Genomic DNA, 21,760 nt, shown 5'->3' on the forward strand with positions numbered 1-21,760 from the left:
TGATACGGAGTCATGTCAGAGCTTACTGAGTTTCCAAGAGGGCAAATTGTTGGTGCCAGCTCAGCTGGTGCCTCTGTCACTGAAGTTGCCAATTTATTTGGATAGTATGAAAGGTTATCACGGCATATACAGTTTTATGTGAAAACATTGACTGATAAGCATATGTGCGGTCGACATGGCCAACTGACCAAAAGAGACAAAAAGGACACTGCACAGGATTGTGACCCGGAATAAGAAAACAACTGCTGCAAAAGTGACTGCAGAGCTCAATCTAAAGGCCCGTACACACGGTCGGACTTTTTGACAACAAACATGCAAATTAGCTGTTTTGGAGCAACATCCGACTGTGTGTACGCTCCATCGGACAAACTTTTTCTGTTTTCATCTGACTTTTGTTGGCTGTGCGAACGGACAAACTTTCTGGCAACAAAAGTCCGATGGAGCAAAGTCCGACCGTGTGTACGCAAAAGCATCGGACTTTTGTACAAGGTACAAACACGCATGCTCGGAACCAATGCAAAAGATCAGACTACAATACAGAAGTTGACCAAAGGTGGCGCTGGAGTCATTGAACGTCCTCTTTTGAAGTGGCGTCAGTACGTTGTGACGTCACTGCGTTCGTGTTTGTTGTCAAAAAGTCCGACCGTGTGTATGCAATACAAACTTGTGGACCACGCCCTTTGTACAAAAGTCCACGGAAAAGTTTGTACAAAGTCCGACCGTGTGTATGAGGCTTTAGTCTTCAAAGCCTGTGTCCACAAAAACTGTATGGAGGGAACTCCATAAACAAAACATTCACGGGCTAGCTGCCATTGTCAAACCACTAGTGACCAAAATTAATGCTCAGAAGAGGAGAGAGTGGTGTGTCATCCATAAATCGTAGACTGTCGATCAATGGAAGACTGTACTATGGTCAGATGAATCGAGTTTCACACTGTTCACAAGCATCGGATGTGTTTGTGTGGTGAACACCGCCCCAAGCTTACAACCAGAACTGTTTTGTGCCAACGGTAAAGCATGGGGGCAGCATAATCCTCATTTGGGCAGCCATATCTTGGTATTGTGCAGGCCCCATCATCACCTTGACAGTTAGTCACTGCCAGCAACTGTGTACACATTTTGGCTGACCATGTGCACCCCATGGTGCAGACATTGTTTTCCAAAGATAGCTCCATTTACCAAGACTGTAATGCTTCGATTCACACAGTTGGTGTTTGTCAAGTCATGGTTTAACCAGCATGCAGACAAAGTCATCGCACCTTCCCAGGGCACCGCAGTCATGGGACCTCAATATCATAGAGCCACTATGGTCAACTTTGAGCAACAAGGTCTGGCATCTCTCCGAGAACTGGAACAATTTTTGCACGAAGAGTGGTATGAGATTCCATTATCCAGCATCCAAGACTTATATTGGTCAATTCCTAGTAGAATTCAAGCCGTCTTGGATACCAAAGGCGGCCCAACACCATATAAGGTAATAATTGCATTTTACCTGGTGTTTCCATAACCCTTGTATATGCAAATGCCACTGTTAACCAGTCCTGCAGAAAGAATTGACTAGTTGTGTCTAATTTTGCCCACTGCTTGTCTTCTGAAGAGAATTTCAGCCATCCTATGCCCAGGGGCAAGTCAAACCAGTTTTCTACCTTTGCTAAGAAAATGTAAAAAGCCTCCTTGATCAGCAGGGGTGTCATGTGCCAGTCAGCTGTTTGAACAAATCTGTCAAGCCGCGTCGGAGCAATCCGCAGGAAACCATTGCTTTTTTTTAATGGGATTCTAAAGCTGTACCACACTTGTGAAGGCAAAACTCTCTGAAGATTTAAGCATCACCCATAAGGTAATAATCCAGAAAGTAGTTTATTGATTGGGATAGTAGCCAATGCTTTTTGGGGGGCTGAAATTGTCTTGTTTCATTGCAGCTTAGGAGAATGGGAGGTTGCCAAATCAAAAATGTAATATGTTGCAGCTTACCAATCATTAGATGTAATGGCTGTATTTGTTTTCTTTTTTCACCTGGTGCTCTGGCCAATAACACACCTCCTGTATTGGAGTACCCCCACTCTAGATGAAGGAGCATGGGGCACCTTTTGGACAGCAGCATTGTTTGTCTGGGGGGAGTATTAGATGTACTAGAAGATTTAAAGTGATTGTAAACGATCACCTTGTAAAACAACCTATTCAGTTTAAAATAGAAATGAAATGCAAAACATTGTGTATAGATAGGTAAAAAACAGGTATTTACAATTTATTATTATAATTTTTTTTAATAACTGATCACATTCCCTTTGTTCTCAGCTGCATATGAGCTGGGAGGGGGGAAGCAGCACACTGAGCTTCCCAGTGAATGGCTTTGCAGCGGGGGCGTGTCAGGACAAGTCCGGTCATTGGAGGAGAGCAGGCTGAGTTCCCAGCATAGCTAGAGAACTGACCACAGTGTGCTCTCCTACTCAGGGTGGTCAGTTTTTAATAGAAAAGCAGAGGGACTAGCAGAAACACCAGGGATTTTACAGAAAGAGACCTTTTATACTGGGATGGGTGGGCGCAGGGGTGGACTGACAACTCATGGGGCCCCCGGGCAATAGGAGATTATGGGGCCCCCAGGCAATCAGAGATTATGGGGCCACACAGTATACACAAACACACACACACAGTATACAATCACACAGTACACACAGACATGTTTCTGTTGGCTGAGAAGGTACTGGAGAAGTGGGGCAGCTATAACCTTGGGATTTTTAGACCAAAAAGATGTCAGTAAGGGACATTTCAGAGACAGATGTAAAAAAAAAAAACAAATTTTTACATACTGTCCCTGGTTTTACTGAGGCTGGCAATCCTGATGGGGCCCCCTAGTGGCATGGGGCCCTCGGGCAGTGCCCGAGTGGCCCAATGGTCAGTCCGCCCCTGGGTGGGCGTCAGGGGTAAAGCGGCGCTATTCAGCCGTTAGCGGGGTGGTTTTAACCCCCGCTAGTGGCCGAAAAAAGGTTAAAACCGCCCGCAAAGCGCCGCTGCCCCATTGTTTTCTACAGCGCTGCAAAGATGCAGTTTGCAGGACTTTTCTTTTACCGTCCTGCAAGCACACCGCTCCAGTGAGAAAGCTTTCACACTGGAGAGGCTCTTTACAGGAGCTATGCAGGTGCTATTTTTAGCACTGTAGCGCCTGTAAAGCGCCTCCGTGTGAGGCTGGGTTCACACGGGCGCAGGTAGGAGAACCGGATGTGATTCGCACCGCACTGCAGTGCAAATCACATCCGATCTCTGTGCAATGCGAGTTCAGCCATGCAGATAGTATGGCTGAATTCGCATCGCACCCGCCACAAACTCGCACAGGACCCTTTTTTTGGTCCGCAGCAGAATCGGATCGCATGGGTGTTCACACCTTGCGATCCGATTCCTGTCCGAGTTTGCAGATCGCACTGCGATATGCGAACTGATCTGGGGGTGTCATTAAGGTTTCACTGACACTCCCAGCAGTCCGCATAGGGCAGTGTGAACTGCCGGCGGGAGGCATGCAATGCGGGAACCACCGCGGATTTGCGGCGTTCCCGCATCGCTTCAGTGTGAACCCAGCCTGAAAGGGCTCAAAGGAAGCAATACCATGAGAACAGGATATTTTCTTATACAAGTACATGGTACAGCAGGCACATATCAGGAATAGGAAGTGTTGGGGTTCCAAACGCTTTAAGTTAACACTTAAGGACCAGGCCTCGTTTTGGAATTTAGGTGTTTACATGATTAAAACAAGTTTTTTTTGCTAGAAAATTACTTAGACAAAAAACAATATATAATGTTTGGGGGTTCTAACACCATAGAGAATAAAATGGCAGTTATTGCAATACTTATTTTCACACCGTATTTGTGCAGCGGTCTTACAAGCACACTTTTTTTGGAAAAAATGCACTTTTTAAATAAAAAAATAAGACCGCAGTAAATTTAGTCCATTTTTTTTCATATTGTGAAAGATAATGTTACGCCGAGTAAATTAATACCCAACATGTCACGCTTCAAAATTGCGCCCGCTCGTGGAATGGCGTCAAACTTTTACGCTCAAAAATCTCTGGTGTGAAATTATTTCCAGTGCTGGTTTTTATTCCCAGTCTGGCCCTGGTAAGCACCACTGTCATGAATGTAGCCATCACATCTAAGAAATGGTAATATAAGACGTATGTTTTTGAGTAACTTCAGTTTAGCTTATTTTTCCTTTAAAGGGTAATGACAAAATAAAAAATAATATAGTGTATACAACTGATACAATATGATTTGTGTAATTGAATATTATTAAAAATTACTTTTCCTTTTCAATCTGCAGTGCAGTAATCTTCCATAAAATGCAATGCAATATGGCTACCCGGAGGTGTTCTGTACACAGATGGTGTACAGAACGCACCCAGAAAGCTTATTTCCTGCTTGTGTGATTGGCTCACCAATTTTCCTGATTAACCTCACTAGGATACAAGTCAGATATCCGGCACCCCCGCAACAAAAATGTAATTTTTGGTGAGATACTCCCAAAGGGAAATCACGTCTAAAGGAATGCAGACCCTTTCCTCAGAGTTTTGCAGGTGCAAAAGCTGATTTATAATATCAGCACATGGATACAGACAAACAGCTATTCCTTCAGAATAACAAAAGGTAGGAACCTGCAACAAAATTTGTTAAAATCCTTGCAGCTGAGAGGCTGAGATGGCTATCGGTCCAGGCACCTGGCGGATCCAGACTCTCAGAGTCGGGATGACACGGTGCCTGGATTGATCTGTGTGACGTCAGCAGAGAGCGGACCTCAGACCACTCTGTGCTGAAAACGGGTCACTGGAGTGCAAAACGAATTGCACTCCTGTGACCCATTGAGAAGTCCAGTCAAACGAGCTTGGGCTGCAATTCTACATTAAGGTTTCTTGGCCGTTTCTTCACAACTTGAAGTTTCAGCTCCCTCCATAACTTTTCTTTAGGATTAAGGTCTGGAAACTGGCTAGGCCACTCCACGACCATTATGTGCTTTAGCCACTCCTTTGTTGCCTTGGCAGTGTGTTTTGGGTCATTGCCATACTTGAAGACCCATCTTCAGTGTTCTGGCTGAGGTAAGAAGTTTCTCATCCAATATTTTTCAATACATGGCCCCATCCATTGTCCTCCAATGCAGCAAACTCAGTCTGTACCTTTAGAAGAGAAACACCCCCAAAGCATAACGTTTCCACCTACATGCTTGACTGTAGGGATTGTGTTTTATAGGGTCATAGTCATCATGACAAACATGTTGAATTAACGCCAAAGAGCTCAATTTTGGTCTCATCTGACCACAGCACTTTCTCCCAATCCTTCTCTGAATCATTTAGATGTTCATTGGCAAACTTCAGACTGCCTGTACATGTGCCTTCTTGAGGAGGGGGGACCTTGTGGCGCTGCAAGATTTCAATCCAATTTGTATTTCTTTGATTTGCGAAAAATCACTCCAACAGTTGTCTGCTTCTCACCAAGCTTCTTACTGATGGTTTTGTAGCCCATTCCAGCCTTGTGCAGGTTTACACTCTTGTCCCTGACGTCCTTTGGTCTTACCCATGATGGTGATTTTGAATGGAATAAAGATTCTGTGGACAGGTGTCTTTTATACGCATAACGAGTTGTTAGGAGCAGTGGCAGCTGGTGCTCAATATTTTGAGGGGGAGGGGGAGCGGAAAACCAACGCCAACTCCCTCTGCGGGAGATGGACTGGTCTCGGGACCTGCTTTCTGATTGGCCAGGAGGAAAATTAGGAAGACAATAGCGAATATTAATTCGCTATTGTCACACAACTGGGGGTGGGCCCAGGGCACAGTGCTCTTCACCCCGAGCCCATCCTTTTTTGAAGCCAATTGGAGTCTCGGGCTCTAATCATGTGCTTTAAAAAAATAAAAAACCCTGTTGAAATCCATGTGTCCGGCACTCTGCATGTAGATTAGGGGCTGGGAGCATGAATTAGGTGAGTGGCGCCCCGTATGGATGGGCTGCCACTAGTTAGGAGCACCTTCTTAAATTGACAGGACTAATCTGTGTACCACATGAGCACATACTGTAGACAGTCTGTGGGAGCCAGAATTTATTTTTGGTTGGTAGGGGATCAAATGTTTATTTTACTCGCTGAACTGCAACTCCATTTATAACAATTGTATTGTGTTTTTTTTTTTTTCTGGATTTTTGGTTGATATTAGACATGTGCAGAGTAAAATATTTTGTTTCGGAATTTTGTTTTCGTCCGAAAAATTGTGAAAAACCCTGCCCCCCTCTGATGTAACGGAAACCTGCCTGTGTTACATCAGAGGGGTGCTTGGTCACCCATACGTCACGGGGAACCCCGGGTTTCCCCTTGCAGTCAGAGGGGGGCGGTGTCAGGTGATGGGTGGCCCCGCCCTCAGCATATAACAAACGTCAGGCCGCCGGAATCCACGCAGTGTCTCCTCTGTGGAGACAGAAGATGGATGGATTCGCTGCGCTGATTCAGATGAGCCATCGCTGGACCCCGGAGAGATGATCGTCCGTCGCTGGATAGCAAGAGTGGATTACCACCGCTGGATTCTTTTTTTTATTTTTAATAAAGGCATTTTTCAAAAGTGTTTGTCTTATTTAACTATTTTTTACACTTTCTTTGTGAAATGGTAGGGGTACTTTTGTACTCCCTTACCATTTCAAACAGGGGAGGGGGGCAGGATCTGGGGGTCCCCTTGTTAAAGGGGGCTTCCAGATTCTGATAAGCCCCCTGCCCGCCGACCCTCACAACCACCGGCCAGGGTTGTGAGGATGAGGCCCTTCTCATCAACATGGGGACAAGGTGCTTTGAGGGGTCACAGACCCCCAAAGCATCCTCCCAATGTTGAGGGCATGTGGCCTGGTACGGTTCAGGAGGGAGGGGGGGCCACTCTCTCGTCCCCCCTCTTTTCCTGCGGCCTGCCAGGTTGCGTGCTCGGATAAAGGGTCTGGTATGGATTTTTAGGGGGACCCCCACGTCCAATTTTTTTTTTTATTTGACGCGGGGTTCCCCTTAATATCCATACCAGACCTGAAGGGCCTGGTAATTGAATTTGGGGGACCCCCACGCTTTATTTTTATTTATTTATTTTAATCAATGACTTTCAATGAGTGTTCTCTGTATTACGAAGCCGACAATTCATAATAGCTGCGAGTGATTTTTAAAGGACTTTTTTTCCTGCATAAATGACACTTTGTGTAGGGACAGTTCTAAGCACCAGAAACATGTGCCCCTTCACAGGCATACTGTAGACACCCCCCCCCCCCCCCCCTACGAAATTTAAAGGAATATTACACTTTTATTGTTTCACTTTAATCATTATTAAAATCACTGCTCCCGAAAAAACAGCTGTTTTAAAACTTTTGTTTGCATTAATACATGTCCCCTGGGGCAGAACCCGAGTCCCCAAACACTTTTTAGGACAGTAACTTGCAAATTAGCACTTTAGATTTTGAACGTTGGAGTCCCATAGACTTTAATAGGGTTCTAAAGTTCACACGAAGTATGCTATATACTAGCTCCGTCTAATCTTCTTTATACATTCGACAGACACCATAAGCCTTCAAAGACAGATTCGACCGTAATTCATGTTGATTTTCGGACTAATGCAATTTTTGAACGAAAAACGAAATAAATAAAAACGAATTTCGGGAGTAACTAAATAAATTAATTTTTCGGATGAAAACGAAATTCCGAAACGAAATATTTTACTCTGCACATGTCTATTTGTAAGTGGACAAACTTATAAAATCTGCAGTGGATCAAATAAGAGGGTAATATTTTTTTTCTCAACAGAAGTGGAATTGCTCTTTAATTATTTAAGAATAACTTTGTAATGATCTATGAAAGTGAATGATTTGTTTAGGTGGCACTGTGCGCTAAACTTCTATATATTTTTAGAAAAAAAATATATAAAAATATAGAAAAGTCTCCCCCTCCCAGGTTTTAATTTTAAAACTAGCTGAGTAAATAAAGAAATGGGACTAAGGATGCCTACAATTGATCGACACATTCATAAAAATTCAGATTTTTATTTATCGAATACTACATTAAAACCATTGATTAGTATTAAAACTATAATGTATACATATAATGTTGCTGTACACACAAATTCAATTTTGTATTATATAACATTATGTCATAAAAACACAATACTGTATGTTGCAGTGCTCTGTATTATGAAAAATAGCGCATGCACCTTTTTTGGTGCATTTGTAGCCCATTCAAAGCAACAGACTACCCTAGTGCCACGCATGTTCATTCACTGCAATGGTGTGAATCTAACCTAAGAGAATGACATTAGTCTGCTATATCACTGTGGATCATAAAAAAAAGGTAATTTTTTTGTTAACAAAACAATTGGTTTTATTTCATTTTTTTCATCCTTTAGTGCATGCCAGTGCTGCTGATTTCCTGCCTCTACTTCCTGTCTATATGCACTCACAGCGATGTCTATATGGAATTACTCAGGTTGGGTCTCCTAACAGTGACAACAGTTGACTGTTCCTGCATAATATGTAGAAATGGCCACTTGTAGTCTCAAGCAGGGGCCTTTGTGACAACACAATCTGGACACAGTTGTAGGAACGTTCAGCCTCCTGTTACAGTGGAACACAAACACAAGCCTGAATGAGGGGCAGTATCATCTGAGTTCTGCCTGAGCTTCACACTAGGCATGGTCACAAATTGGGCTTCAGGCAGGGGATGAGCTAACAGGCAATAATAGCAGAGATTAAGAAGTAAAGTATTTCAACACGATCCAATAGTTTAATTGCTCATTTCTTTTAAACATGGTTCCATAAAGATTTGTCCCTTAGTTTCTATACGGTGTGGTCAGACAGGTTTTCCAGCCTGTCTAACAATGCTGCTAGAAAGACAGGTTTATGAATGAAAGCTCTACTCTCTGCTCTAACATTGTGAGATCCATGGGCTGGGCTGTGTACAGTATGTGTAAAAGCAAGCATTGATACACTGTAGACACAATGCCACGGTGCTGAGTGGTCAGTCCCTCTTTTAAGGCTAGTTAGGGTATTAGGGGGTCAACCAAAGGTCAAATGTTACTTTCCTTAACCACTTACAGACCTGAAGATTTTTCCCCCTTAATAACCAGGCCATTTTTTGCGATGCAAAAGAAACACACTCTGTGTGTAATATTAGAATTGAAACATTTATTGCACAAGATTAAAAAAAAACAGGATGTAAGCTGAAGTCATGCTCATCAAAAGGTGTGCAGTCCTGGTAGTTCTAATGCATCCCACTAGCTGGTGGAGGGCGTCTGTTGGATATTTTGCTGGATGGCTGTGCTTTAGAACCAGGAAGTCGGAAGCTGCACGCTGACAAGCTTGAACCACAGAAGCGGAAATTACGTCACCAGCATGGGGTGGGAGGAAGGAATCAGGACTGTCTGTATGAAGAATAGGCTACGCGCTCGGAGCTCAGTTTCTTTTACTGGCCAGTAGCTGATGACGTAATTTCCGCCGTTCAAGCTGGTCAGCGTGGAGCTTCTGACCTCCTGGTTCTCCTGAAGCACAGCCACCCAGCAAAATATCCACCACACTAGGGGGTGATCAAGGGGTTAAATGCGTTCCCTCATGTGTGCTTCTAACTGGGGGGTGGGGGGTGGGACTGACTGGAGGGAGGAGACATAGCCCTGTTCCTAATCAATTGAAACAGCAGATCTGTCTCTCTCTTCCCCTGTCAGAACAGGGATCTGTCTGTTTACATACACACATCCCCAATCTGGTTTTCGTGCCTGTGATCGCGGGGAGATGGGGGGGGGGGGGTGGTAGACATCGCGGCCGCTGGCCATGTGCATCAGGGGGCACGCGTGCTTGCCATCACCTTTAAAGGTGCCGACGTACACCTATGACAATTTCTCTGTGCAGTTGGTTTTACACAGAGCAGCCCGGATCCTCTTGTTCTCGGATCCATCTTTGATTCTCCTTGCTCCTCCCTCCTGCCAAGCATCTTGCTATGGGGGAACTCGAGCCATGTCACAGCTGCATTTGTCCATGCCTTTTGACACAGAGCCCCAACCTAAACCTGCCCCCTCTCTCCTCTGCTTGGCTAACTGACTTTGATTGACAGCCGCGGGAGCCAATGGTGCTGCTCCGGATAGCTAAGACACTCGCGGACATCACTGGAGAGAGATGGGGCTCAGGCAGGTAATTAGGGGGGTGCTGCTACACACAGGTTTTTTTTTTTAATGTATAGAATGCATTAAGATAAAATAACCTTCTGCCTTTACAACTCCTTTTAACCACCCCACTACCAGCCATTGTAGTAAAATGGCCCCTAGGTGGAGTGGTTATTTTGAGTTGCTCCCATTAGACAGGGGAAAGCACAGGAAAAAGACAGAGTCAATCAAAGTTGCTGTTTGCCTTGTGGTCACTGTGATTAACCCCTTACCTCTCCTTTTGTGTATTATCTGTGCAATAATGATATGCTGTATCTAGTGCATCATTACTAAGGTCAACTGGTTTTAAAGTTTCTCCAGCCAACACTGATATTGCAGTGTTGTATTGACCATGTATGCCGAATCACCTCTTTCCAAAGGTGATGGCGGTTTTTATGATAAGTTCTTAACTCCGCCCCTCTGCTGTTATTGTAATTGGTGTTATGGGGAATTCAGCATGGGGAGTGAAACTCTGGCAGGAGGGCAAAGCATAAAACCCAGGCATGTAAGTTTGCCTGACCTCTCCACCCGTAACTGAAATATTGGTCTGGGGTGGAGCGACTGTTTAAACACCCGCCGCAGTTGTACTGCGGCAAGGTGGATTGGCTGCGCAAATCGTCGTACCGGCAATTCGTGCACTAGCTTTCCTAGGCACTCTCCGATTGGCCAGAGGGGGAGTCAATCAGCGATTGTTCCTTGCAAGGACAGGGATCTGCCAAAGTAAACAAGACAGATCTCTTTTCTGTCAGGGGATGACACTGAGATCTGTCTTTCCCCAGTCACACAGTCCCCCATACAGTTAGAAAACAAACAGGGAACACATTTAACCCCTTGAACACCCCTGACGTTAACCCCTTAAACTCCCAGTGTTATTAGTACAATGTCAGTGCATATTTTTAGCACTGATCACTGTACTATTGTCACTGGTTTAAAAAAAAGTGTAATAAAATGTCAGTTAAGTGTCCGTTCTGTCTGCCGCAATGTCGCAGTCCTGCTAAAAATCACTGATCACCGCCATTACTAGTAATAAATATGCCAAAAATCTATCCCTTATATTGTAGACGTGATAACTTTTGGACAAACCAATCAATATACGCTTATTGTTTTTTTTTTGTTTTCTTACCAAAAATATGTAGCATAAACTGGATATTTATTATAGCAGAAAGTAAAAAACAGTTTGTCTTTTTTTCAAAATTGTCGCTCGTTTTTTTTTTTATAGTGCAAAAAATAACAAAGCTCTATTTGTGGGGGGGAAATGGACATCAATTTTGTTTGGGTACAGCATTGCACGACCGCGTTGTCAGTTAAAGCGACGCAGTGCCGTGTTGCAAAAAATGGCCTGGTCAGGAAGTGGGTAAATCCTTCCGGGGCTGAAGTGGTTAAAGGCACCAGACTGTAATAGCATTCAGTATCAACCCTGTCCATACCCGCAATATGTGAAAACATGAGATCACCTTTTGTAGAGAGGTGGGTGGAGGAATCCTATTCATCTATAAAATGTAATACTTCTGAATGGTGGAGATGCACTCAGGCTGACTCGGTTTAGTTTTGGCAGGAGAGGGAGTCGCTACTACTACCGGAACACAGCGCCACCTACTGGATGCAGCTAATTCTACTACAGTACATTGCACTTCACAGACAGCAGACACATCAATGTGTAATGGAAATGGTTCACTTGAGCCGGTTTGGCCTCAATCAACTATAAAGTGAACTGAAAAACGAATTTTAGAATATTAGATTTCAGGTTTATTTTTTAACCTGCAATGTAATGGCTCATTCACACTTGCCTTTGCTTTTCAGAGGGAAGTTGACAGGCGGCTGCGAGGGGATATGTTGCCTCCTTACTGATTTAACCCTGAAAAGCCTGCATCACTCTCGTCACAATTGTGTGCATTACAAGATGGTTGCGGTGTGCCCCCTATTCATTTGGAGGTTGTACTGCTCACCGAATGTGACATGGGGTATAATTTCTCCCATAGCATGTGTACAACGCCCCCCCCCGGCTGCCATTGCAGCTTAAAGACTAAAAATATAAAAAAAATACATAAATAAATGCACATCTTGCAGGTTAAAAAAAAAAGACATTTATTTTTATTTCTTTACACTGCAGCCTGCAATGCATTGCACTCACTGTCTGTGGATGGCGGGTGCAATGCCAAGTTCCTGCAGACTCTCAGTACAAGTATCTGCCCGTACCTCCAATAGAGGCAGACAGTTATTGAGTCCGATCACAGCAGCAAAATAGAAAAGGAATTTGGAGGAGGCTAAGAACAATAGAAGGGGCTATTTGAGTTAAGCTTGGGGGAGGGCATTCACACTGTCTATGGAGACATCTGCAAAGCAGCAGGCTGGTTGATATATCACATGTATGCTGCCATGGATCCGTGTCAGGAAAATAAAATTTGATAAAATTTTCCATTGTCTCTTTCTGCTCCGCACATGCTCAGTTGCTTTCTATTTTTTGGCATTGTGACTAAAATCAGAGCCATTAGAGACCAATCTGCTGACAGCCTAAAGATTTACTGCTGCTCAGGGGCTCTGGGCTTCAGCAAAATGGCAGCCTCCAGCAAGAAGGAACAGGAACAATGCTGGAGGCAATTTACAGCACACACTCATTTTGATAGAATAATTATTAATGTGGAATGTATGGTCCTTGCTAAAGAACATTTATTTTTTTATCAGGGTTGGGATAGATTTAATTTTTTTATTTTTATTTAAAGAACACTGTACTATGCTTCATCTTTCACTTTGACTCTAGGAACTTTACCTTTCTCTATACTGCTGGTAATTTGACAGAACACCACTACCCATCAGAATATGTAACGGAAGTGACGATCTGGCATGGCCATCTTGGTACACCCTGCACTCCATAGCTCCCAACTTGGAGCAATGTCCCTCTCTGTCCCTCATTTTGGTCAGTTCTATATAGTTGTATAAAAAAAATGCACTTTCTATCTTTCAAAAAGTGTTTCCCAGTACTAAACCTTTCATCCAATTTCTAAATTGCTGCATTTGTACATTTTAAAAGCCAATATAAAGGAATAGTAGTGGTAAAAAAAGTCCTTGTGGATTTAATTAACCTTTTTTTTGGGTTAATGCTCCTTTAAGGGGGTGTGACAGGGGGCGTGTCCTATGCCTACATACATTTGTTAGTAGGTGTCCCTCATTCCCATCTCAAAATATTGGGAGGTATGAGCACTCGTCTGCAGTAAGCCTATAGTCAGAAGGCGGCAAGCGGACATCTTTTTACACCCATTGAAGTCTTGCACTTCACACTTATTTTTACCAGTAAACTGAGATCATATAGTGAAATACGGTGTTTGAAAGTCCGGGTGACTGTTTTGATGTTGAATTTTAAAAGCAGCGGCAAGCCTGCTGATCTTACAGGTTTACTAGTCTGACAGAACACCTCTGCTTTTAAAATTCAACATCAAAACAGTTTGACGGATTTCTAAATACTGCATTTCACTAAATAAGCTCAGTTTACTGGTAAAAATAGGTGTGAAATGCAAAACTCCAGTGGGTGTAAAAAGAGGTCCACTTGGCGACTTCAGATAGTAGGCTTACTGCGGACAAGTGCGGGGTGTACCAAGATGGAACGTCACTAAAGTGCCCCTTCACCTGGATGGAGAAAATATGTATAAACTGTTTGAGAATTGCGCCCCCTATTGCTTTTATGTACAACACAAAACTTCTATAGTACATAGTCCTCAAATGCAATGGTCCTTAATTATGTGCCAGGCCCCCCCCACTGTTATGTGGGTTCAGTCCTATCTCCAAATTGCGATACAATGCTAAATCAAAACACAAGTCCTTCTGTGTTCATGTGCCTTATTTTCCACCGACCAAAACTATTCGTGCCACCACCACCTTATAAAATGGCCACTCACCAGACTTTAAAGTGGTTCTGCACCTTTAAAAAAAAATATTAAAAGCCAGCAGCTACACATATTGCAGCTGCTGACTTTTAATAAATTGACACTTACCTGTCCCAGGGTCCAGCGATGTCGGCGGCAGATGACGAGCAATCGCTCGTCTCTCTGCTGCCCCCACCGCCATCCTCTGTCGGGGAATCAGGAAGTGAAGCATTGTGGCTTCACTGCATGGTTCCCTACTGCGCATGCGCGAGTCGCACTGAGCGTCTCTGCTGGTCCCCGCTGTGTCCTGGGAACTGTGGGGGGGGGGGAGGGGGCATATGCGTCGGTCTTGTCCCGGAAGTGGGTGCAGATACCTGGATTATCCAGGTAACTGCTCCCCCTCTGAAAGGTGCCGATTGTGGCACCGGAGGGGGGGAGGGATCAGATGAGCGGAACTTCCACTTCAGGGTGGAGGACCGCTTTAAAGTCACAATATGCCTTTGGTTCATTCAGTGGATAACCACTCCTTAACTCTCTCTCTTGTCAGCAATTCCTTGATTATTGTATGTTCATAGAAAAGGTATATGGAACCAACATAGTGTAAAACCGTTTCAACTTTAATTACAAAACTTAAAAAAACATATTGCACTCACATTATAATGTGTCATAGCCGACACTAAGCTTATCCAGACACATGTAAACGGTGTAGAATCGGGTTATTGCATTTGAGGACAATTCTGGCATTTTTGATTAACTTATTATTTTTTCATTTTGTGTTTTTTTTTTTTTTTTGATTTGGGATTTTGTTGAGCACTTGGAGTGGTCCTCAGCTGGGAGAATCACACCCATAATATACGTTGTGAGTTACTGGAATGATTGGAAAAAATTAATAATTCTTTGGGATATAATCATATTACATAGACTATAGAAGTTTTGTGTTGTACATAAAAGCAATAGGGGGCGCAATCCTCAAACAGTTTATATAGAAACACAACAGTACAACTTCCCTGTATGAGAGCCGCAGCTCCCCCATCCCAGCCTCAGAACTGCTGTGTCCAGAGCACATGCCAGATATTCAGGCGGTGACACTGAGAACACCACGCTTCAGTATGAGGCCATCCCTTTTTTATTATTATTAAATGTTTACAATAGACCTGTACTGAACAGCTATATAATGGACAGAATACAAGACACATGTTCAGAGAAAAGAAGGCCATGACAACCATTGAGGATCAATCTTCTCTTATTCTGCAGGGATTTCCTCTCACTTCCTGTTGTGTCTCCAGGACAGGAAGTGAAATCTCTGCAATAGGAGTCAGACATCAAAACAAAGAAAACTGACAGAGGTCCTACTCTCCATCAGTCAGTGATTGGCTGGAACCTCTTTTAGGTTGTAATCTACCCTATGACATCACACATCCTTGGAATGGACCAATTTTCCCTGGAAGGGGGCGCATGACATCACCTCAAAATGTACAATTTCTTGTGGGAAGGGGGGACGTTACATCACACACCCGTGTAAGGTACCGATTCTTCCTGGGACGGGGCACCTTATACTACACATCTTCGGAAAGTACCAATTCACAGTGGAAGGGGACACATTATAGCATAGATACTTGGAATGTGCCAATTCTCAGTGGAGGGGGGGCACATTACATGGCACATCCTTGGAATGTACCAATTACCAGTTGAAGGGGACACATTATTCACACATCCTTGGAAAGTACCAATTCCCAGTGGAAGGGGACACATTACATCATAGATACTTGGAATGTGCCAATTCTCAGTGGAGGGGGGACACATTACATCACACATCCTTGGAATGTACCAATTTTCCTTGGAAAGGGGTGCGTGACATCACCTCAAAATGTACAATTTCTTGTGAGAAGGGGGGACGTTACATCACACATCCGTGGAAGGTACCAATTCTTCCTGGGACGGGGCACCTTATACTACACATCCTTGGAAAGTACCAATTCACAGTGGAAGGGGAAACATTACATCATAGATACTTGAAATGTGCCAATTCTCAGTGGAGGGGGGGACGCATTACATGGCACATCCTTGGAATGTACTAACTCCCAGTGGAAGGGGACACATTACATCATAGATACTTGGAATGTGCCACTTCTCAGTGGAGGGGGGACACATTACATCACACATCCTTGGAATGTACCAATTTTCCTTGGAAAGGGGTGCGTGACATCACCTCAAAATGTACCAATTTCTTGGAAGGGGGGAACGTTACATCACACATCCGTGGAAGGTACCAATTCTTCCTGAGACGGGGCACCTTATACTACACATACTCGGAAAGTACAAATTCACAGTGGAAGGGGAAACATTACATCATAGATACTTGGAATGTGCCAATTCTCAGTGGAGGGGGGCACATTACATGGCACATCCTTGGAATGTACCAATTACCAGTTAAAGGGGACACATTACCTCACACATCCTTGGAATGTGCGAATTCTCAGTGGAGGGGGACACTTTACATGACAATCTTTGGAATGTACCAATTCTCAGAGGAATTGGACACATTACATCACACATCCTTGGAATGTGCCAATTCTCAGGGGGGGGGCACATTACATGATACATCTTCGGAATGTGCCAATTCTCGGTGGAGGGGGGACATATTACATCACACATCCTTGGAATGTGGCAATTCTCAGTGGGGGGGGGGGGGGTGACACATGCCACATCTTTGGAATGTACCAGTTCTCAGTGGAAGGGGACACATGACATCATCACGCATCCTCAAAATGTACCAATTTCCCCTGGAAGGAGAAGCATTACATCACACATCCTTAGCATGGGGACCACTTTTTTCTTAAAAGGGGCGCATTACATCACAAATCCTGGGAATGTACCAACCCCCCCCTTGCAGGGGGACACATCACACATGCTTGGAATGTACCAATTCTTCCAGGAAGGGCACACACGACATGCCACATCCTCAGAACTTACCAATCTCCCCCCCCCCCGAACGTGTCGCAGCACATCACACATCCCTCCCACCACACACATCACGCGGCTTTCCCGGGGACTTCAGTGACATCACCCCAGCTGTATTCCACATCAATCTCGTGAGAGGTCCACTCCGGAATCACGTGAGCTCGCCGGGGCCCGGTGCGGATCACGTGATCGCGGTGTAGGGGTGGAGCCCGGAGGGTGAGGAGTCAGTGGGGCGAATGGCGGGCGGATAGAGGTAAGTGTGTACTGCGGACTCATCACTGCCTGGAGCTGTCAGAGCGCCCCCTACCGATGCTGTCACCAACCTGTGTGCGCTCTTCTCTGCCTGTATACCGTATGTACACACACTCACACACACTCACACTCACACTCACACACCTTATTAGTGGAGCTGTCCTCCTATTTAAGTCAGAGAGGCTGTACAGACCCGCTATAGTAAGGTCAGGTGATTATGTATATACGATGTATACTGAGGTCATTACACACAGTATATCACAAAAGTCAGTACACCCCTCACATTTGTGTAAATATTTTATTATATATTTTCCTGTGACAACACTGAAGAAATGACACTTTGCTACAATGTAAAGTAGTGAGTGTACAGCTTGTATAACAGTGTAAATTTGCTGTCCCCTCACAATAACTCAACGCATAGCCATTAATGTCTAAACCGCTGGCAACAAAAGTGAGTACACCTTTTGTGAGACACTGTATGTAGTCGTTACGGTTTTCAGGCGCGTTTTTAAACATGCATTTTGATATGAAATTTACACTGTTATACAAGCTGTACACTCACTACTTTACATTGTAGAAAAGTGTAATTTCTTCAGTGTTGTCACATGAAAAGATATAATAAAACATTTACAAAAAACGTGAGGAGTGTACTGACTTTTGTGAGCTACTGTATATATGATGTATACAGAGGTGACTTGGGGTCAGTATGGACAATAGGCAATAGACAAGTAGCTGTGCAGGCACAGGCCTGTGTCACCCTAAATGGTTACTTCTTCTTTCTTGAAACATCTATGCAGGTAAGGGATGTCGGTAGATGAGCTGTGCAGCTCTGACCAGATAATGTCCTCCTTCTAGGTGTAGACTCATTACATACCTCCCAAAGCCTGGCTGGAAAACTCCCAGAGATGGCACCCTCCTATCCTGCCTTGTTGCTAAGACACTCCCAGCAATTTGAACCCCCTCACATGTACTTGCCGGAATCGAAAGCTCCTGTGATGGTGAAGGTGAGCAGTAATTCCTGGGAGCCTCTTGGCGACGTCCTAGCAACAAGACAGGTTAGGATAGTGTCACCTCTGGGTGTATTCCAGTCAGGCTTCATGAGGGATGTAAATGGCCCACACCTAATAGAAAGGGCATTAATCAACTTTAGTCAGAGTTGCACAGTTTGTTTTTATCTACATACATCTGCATAGGCAGTTTTCTTATGAACTAATCCTTTCCGGCACTTTATTATTATTATTCAGGATTTATATAGCGCCAGCAATTTACGCAGCGCTTTACAATATAAAAGGGAGACAATACAGTTACAATACAATTAAATACAAGAGGATTAAGAGGGCCCTGCTCAGAAGAGCTTACAATCTAATAGGGTGGGGTAGGTGGTACAGAAGGTTATAACTGTCGGGAATGAGTTGATGGAAGTGGTAGGAGATTAGTTTGAGATGTGATAGGCTTCCCTGAATAGATGAGTTTTCAGGGATCGCCTGAAGGTAGCAAGAGTAGGGGATAGCCGGATCGGTGGAGGTAGCGAGTTCCAGAGGATTGGAGAGGCTCTGGAGAAGTCCTGGAGACGAGTGTGGGAGGAGGAGACGAGAGAGCTTGAGAGTAGGAGGTCTTGAGAAGAACGGAGGGGACGGTTTGGGTGATGTTTGGAGACAAGATTGGTGATGTAGCTCGGGGCAGAGTTGTGAATGGCTTTGTATGTGGTGGTTAGTATTTTGAATTTAATTCGCTGGGTGATTGGGAGCCAGTGTAGGGATTGGAGGAGAGGGTTGGCAGACACTGAGCTGTTGGTAAGGTGGATAAGTCTGGCAGCAGCATTCATGATAGACTGAAGAGGAGATAGCCTATGGAGAGGCAGTCCAATGACAAGGGAGTTGCAATAGTCAAGGCGAGAGATAACGAGGGAGTTAACTCAGGCCAATTTTCAGCTTTCAGCACTGTCATACTTTGAATGACAATTGCTCAATCGTGAAGCACTGTACCCATATGAAATTTTTCTCATGTTTTTGAGACAGATAAAGCTTTCTTCCGATGGTATTTAGTCACCACTGGGGTTTTTATTTTTTGCTAGACAAACGAAAAACTCCAAAAAATTGTTTCTGGTAATTTTTCTCCTTCACTAATGTGCACTGATGGGTTGGGGCTGCACTGATCATCAGAACACTGATGATCAGTGCCCTAATTATCAGAGTAGATGTCCACTGTGTGGATTGCTGCTTACCCGCTCTCCTCTCTTCACATTCTGTCAGCGTGAGGAGAAGAATGCTGATAACCGGCAAATCATGTTTACACTGTGATTGGACGCAGCTGATCACATGGTAAAGAGCCGATGTACTTGGGCCTTTAACCCGATCCTCAGTCAGCTGTGTCCGAATGACGCAATGATAACAGATCACTGTCAATGCACCCTGCAGGGGGCATGTGCGGGAGGCACGATCTCAGGAGGACGTCTTCATAGAAATGTGCAACTGCGCTGAGGCCGTCATTCAGCTTAAGGCTGGGTTCACGCTGCAGCGGTTACGAGAACCAGATGTGATTCGCACCGCACTGCAGTGCAAATCACATCCGATCTCTGTGCGATGCGAGTTCAGCCATACAGATAGTATGGCTGAATTCGCATCGCACCCGGCCCAAACTCGCACAGTACCCTTTTTTGGTCCGCAGCAGAATCGGATCGCATGGGTGTTCACACCATGCGATCTGATTCCTGTCCGAGTTTGCAGATCGCACTGCGATATGCGAACTGATCTTGGGGTGTCATTAACGTTTCACTGACACTCCCAGCAGTTCGCATAGGGAAGTGTGATCTGCCGCCGGGAGGTATGCGATGCGGGAACCCGCCACGGATTCGCGGCGTTCCCGCATCGCTGCAATGTGAACCTAGCCTTAACGTGGTCGTGAAGAGGTTAAAGCAAAACTAAACCCATCAATTTAACAGTTTCAAAAAACGGGTACATTCCAGCATGCTGAGAATGCTGTGACATTGGTTGTGCTCTCAACCAAACTGTCAAACCATCCAATGGCTGGTTTCATACCTGCTCACATGTGCAGCACCATGACAGTTGCAGATCAGTGGCCGAGATGGCCACTTCCTTGGCTGAAAACAATAGGAGTGTTGGTGCCGCTTTAAGTTGCCATGCTACATCATGTGGCCTGCATCATCTTCAGCACGGTCTGCAATTCTTTGGCTTTGACTCTCCGGGTGCTATGACTTCCATCCACCTGTACTGGAAGCGGAGGGGTGAGGAGCATTGTTTTATGTTCCCCTATTGTCCCTTCCAGGCTTCTTTTGGGCAATCTGAGTCTTGCTTGCAATGTGTTGTGTTCTCTGCCATGGCAAGTACAATGAGGAGATCATCATAGGACCCCAATAATACTTCTATGTTTTGCATTATGTAGAACAGCCAGGGCTGTGTCCACAAACCAGGACTGGCATTTTCCCAACTGGGCCAAAGTAAAATGACATTTTCAGTTTCAAGTGGAATGCCGGAGTTATGGCTGTAGCAATATGCCATAACCACTTGATTTTTTTTCAGCCAGCAATTCTCTAACAGCTAAAAGCGATCCGAGCAAATTATTAGCCACTGGATCACTTTTAGAAGTTGTGAAACGAGTTACATGCTGCATCCACCTAGGTAAGTATAATGGGCAAATAAAAAAAACAAAAAACGACTTCTCTTTTAACTCTCACAGTGATTTGTGCTCTCAAGTGAACTGTCAAGCCATCGGATGGCTGTTGTCATAACTGATCACATGTGCTGCTCCATGGCAACTGCAGAGCAACAGAGACCAAGATGGCAGCTTCCTTGGCTGTAGGGATGAGCTGAGGCATGTTTGGACATGTCTGATCCTGCCTAAGGTGTTCCACCAGGAAGATGTCAAAGCTGATGGAGGTATTTGCTGGCCCGCAGAAACACTTGTATGCCTGTATACATGCAGCAACAGAGCAGGGAATACCTCCACCACCTTATGATTGACTATCAGCTTTGACAGCTTCTGGGCAGAATAGCAGTCTCCAGTCATGCCTGCACTCATCACGGCCTGGCTGTATAGGATCAGAGGGTTTAGTTCCACTGTAAGGACTAAGTTCACCTTTTCCAAAAATTTGCCTGTGCAGTCAAGGGGCCCCTGTGCAGCTTTGTAAAATGTTCAATAATATTATCTTAGAAGCCTGGCCTGAAAACTCCCAGTTAGCAACCCCCCCGCCCTGGCTTCTTGCTAGGATGCAAAAACTGTTGGTTTTGAATCCTGCAATGCTTGGGAGTGAGCGTCCAACATTATAGCAACAAGGCAGGACATGGGGGTTGCCAATTGGGAGTTTTCAGGCCAGGCTTCTTGGGTTACCCATTGCCTGCACGTATGACAGTCATATTATTGAATATTTTACAACTGTGCATATTTTTTTTTTTTTTTTAAATATCCATTGGTCCCCCTTTACTGCATAATAAGTTATTTTCTGGAAAAGGTAAATTTAGTCTTTAACCTTTTAAGCTCGGGGGAGGGGCACGCTGG

The 21,760-nt window shown here is 44.5% G+C and overlaps 1 protein-coding gene across 4 annotated transcripts in view; it reads left to right on the plus strand.

Annotated features, from left to right (window-relative positions):
* Positions 1–1,732: 1,732 nt before the first annotated feature.
* Positions 1,733–21,760, plus strand: part of DDHD2 (DDHD domain containing 2) — an 88,686-nt gene continuing 68,658 nt past the window's right edge. For 2 of the 4 annotated variants that reach the window (XM_077469948.1, XM_077469951.1), the window contains exon 1: positions 1,733–1,837. The gene's annotated coding sequence lies outside the window, so the exon portion shown is untranslated. Of the gene's footprint in view, positions 1,838–17,044; positions 17,247–21,760 lie in introns of those variants that run through there. The other 2 variants (XM_077469949.1, XM_077469947.1) reach the window with 2 other exon arrangements.

Source organism: Lithobates pipiens, unplaced genomic scaffold, assembly GCF_037356315.1.
Source record: "Lithobates pipiens isolate NorthernLeopardFrog02 unplaced genomic scaffold, aLitPip1_a1.2 Scaffold_8, whole genome shotgun sequence".
NCBI lineage: Eukaryota > Metazoa > Chordata > Amphibia > Anura > Ranidae > Lithobates > Lithobates pipiens.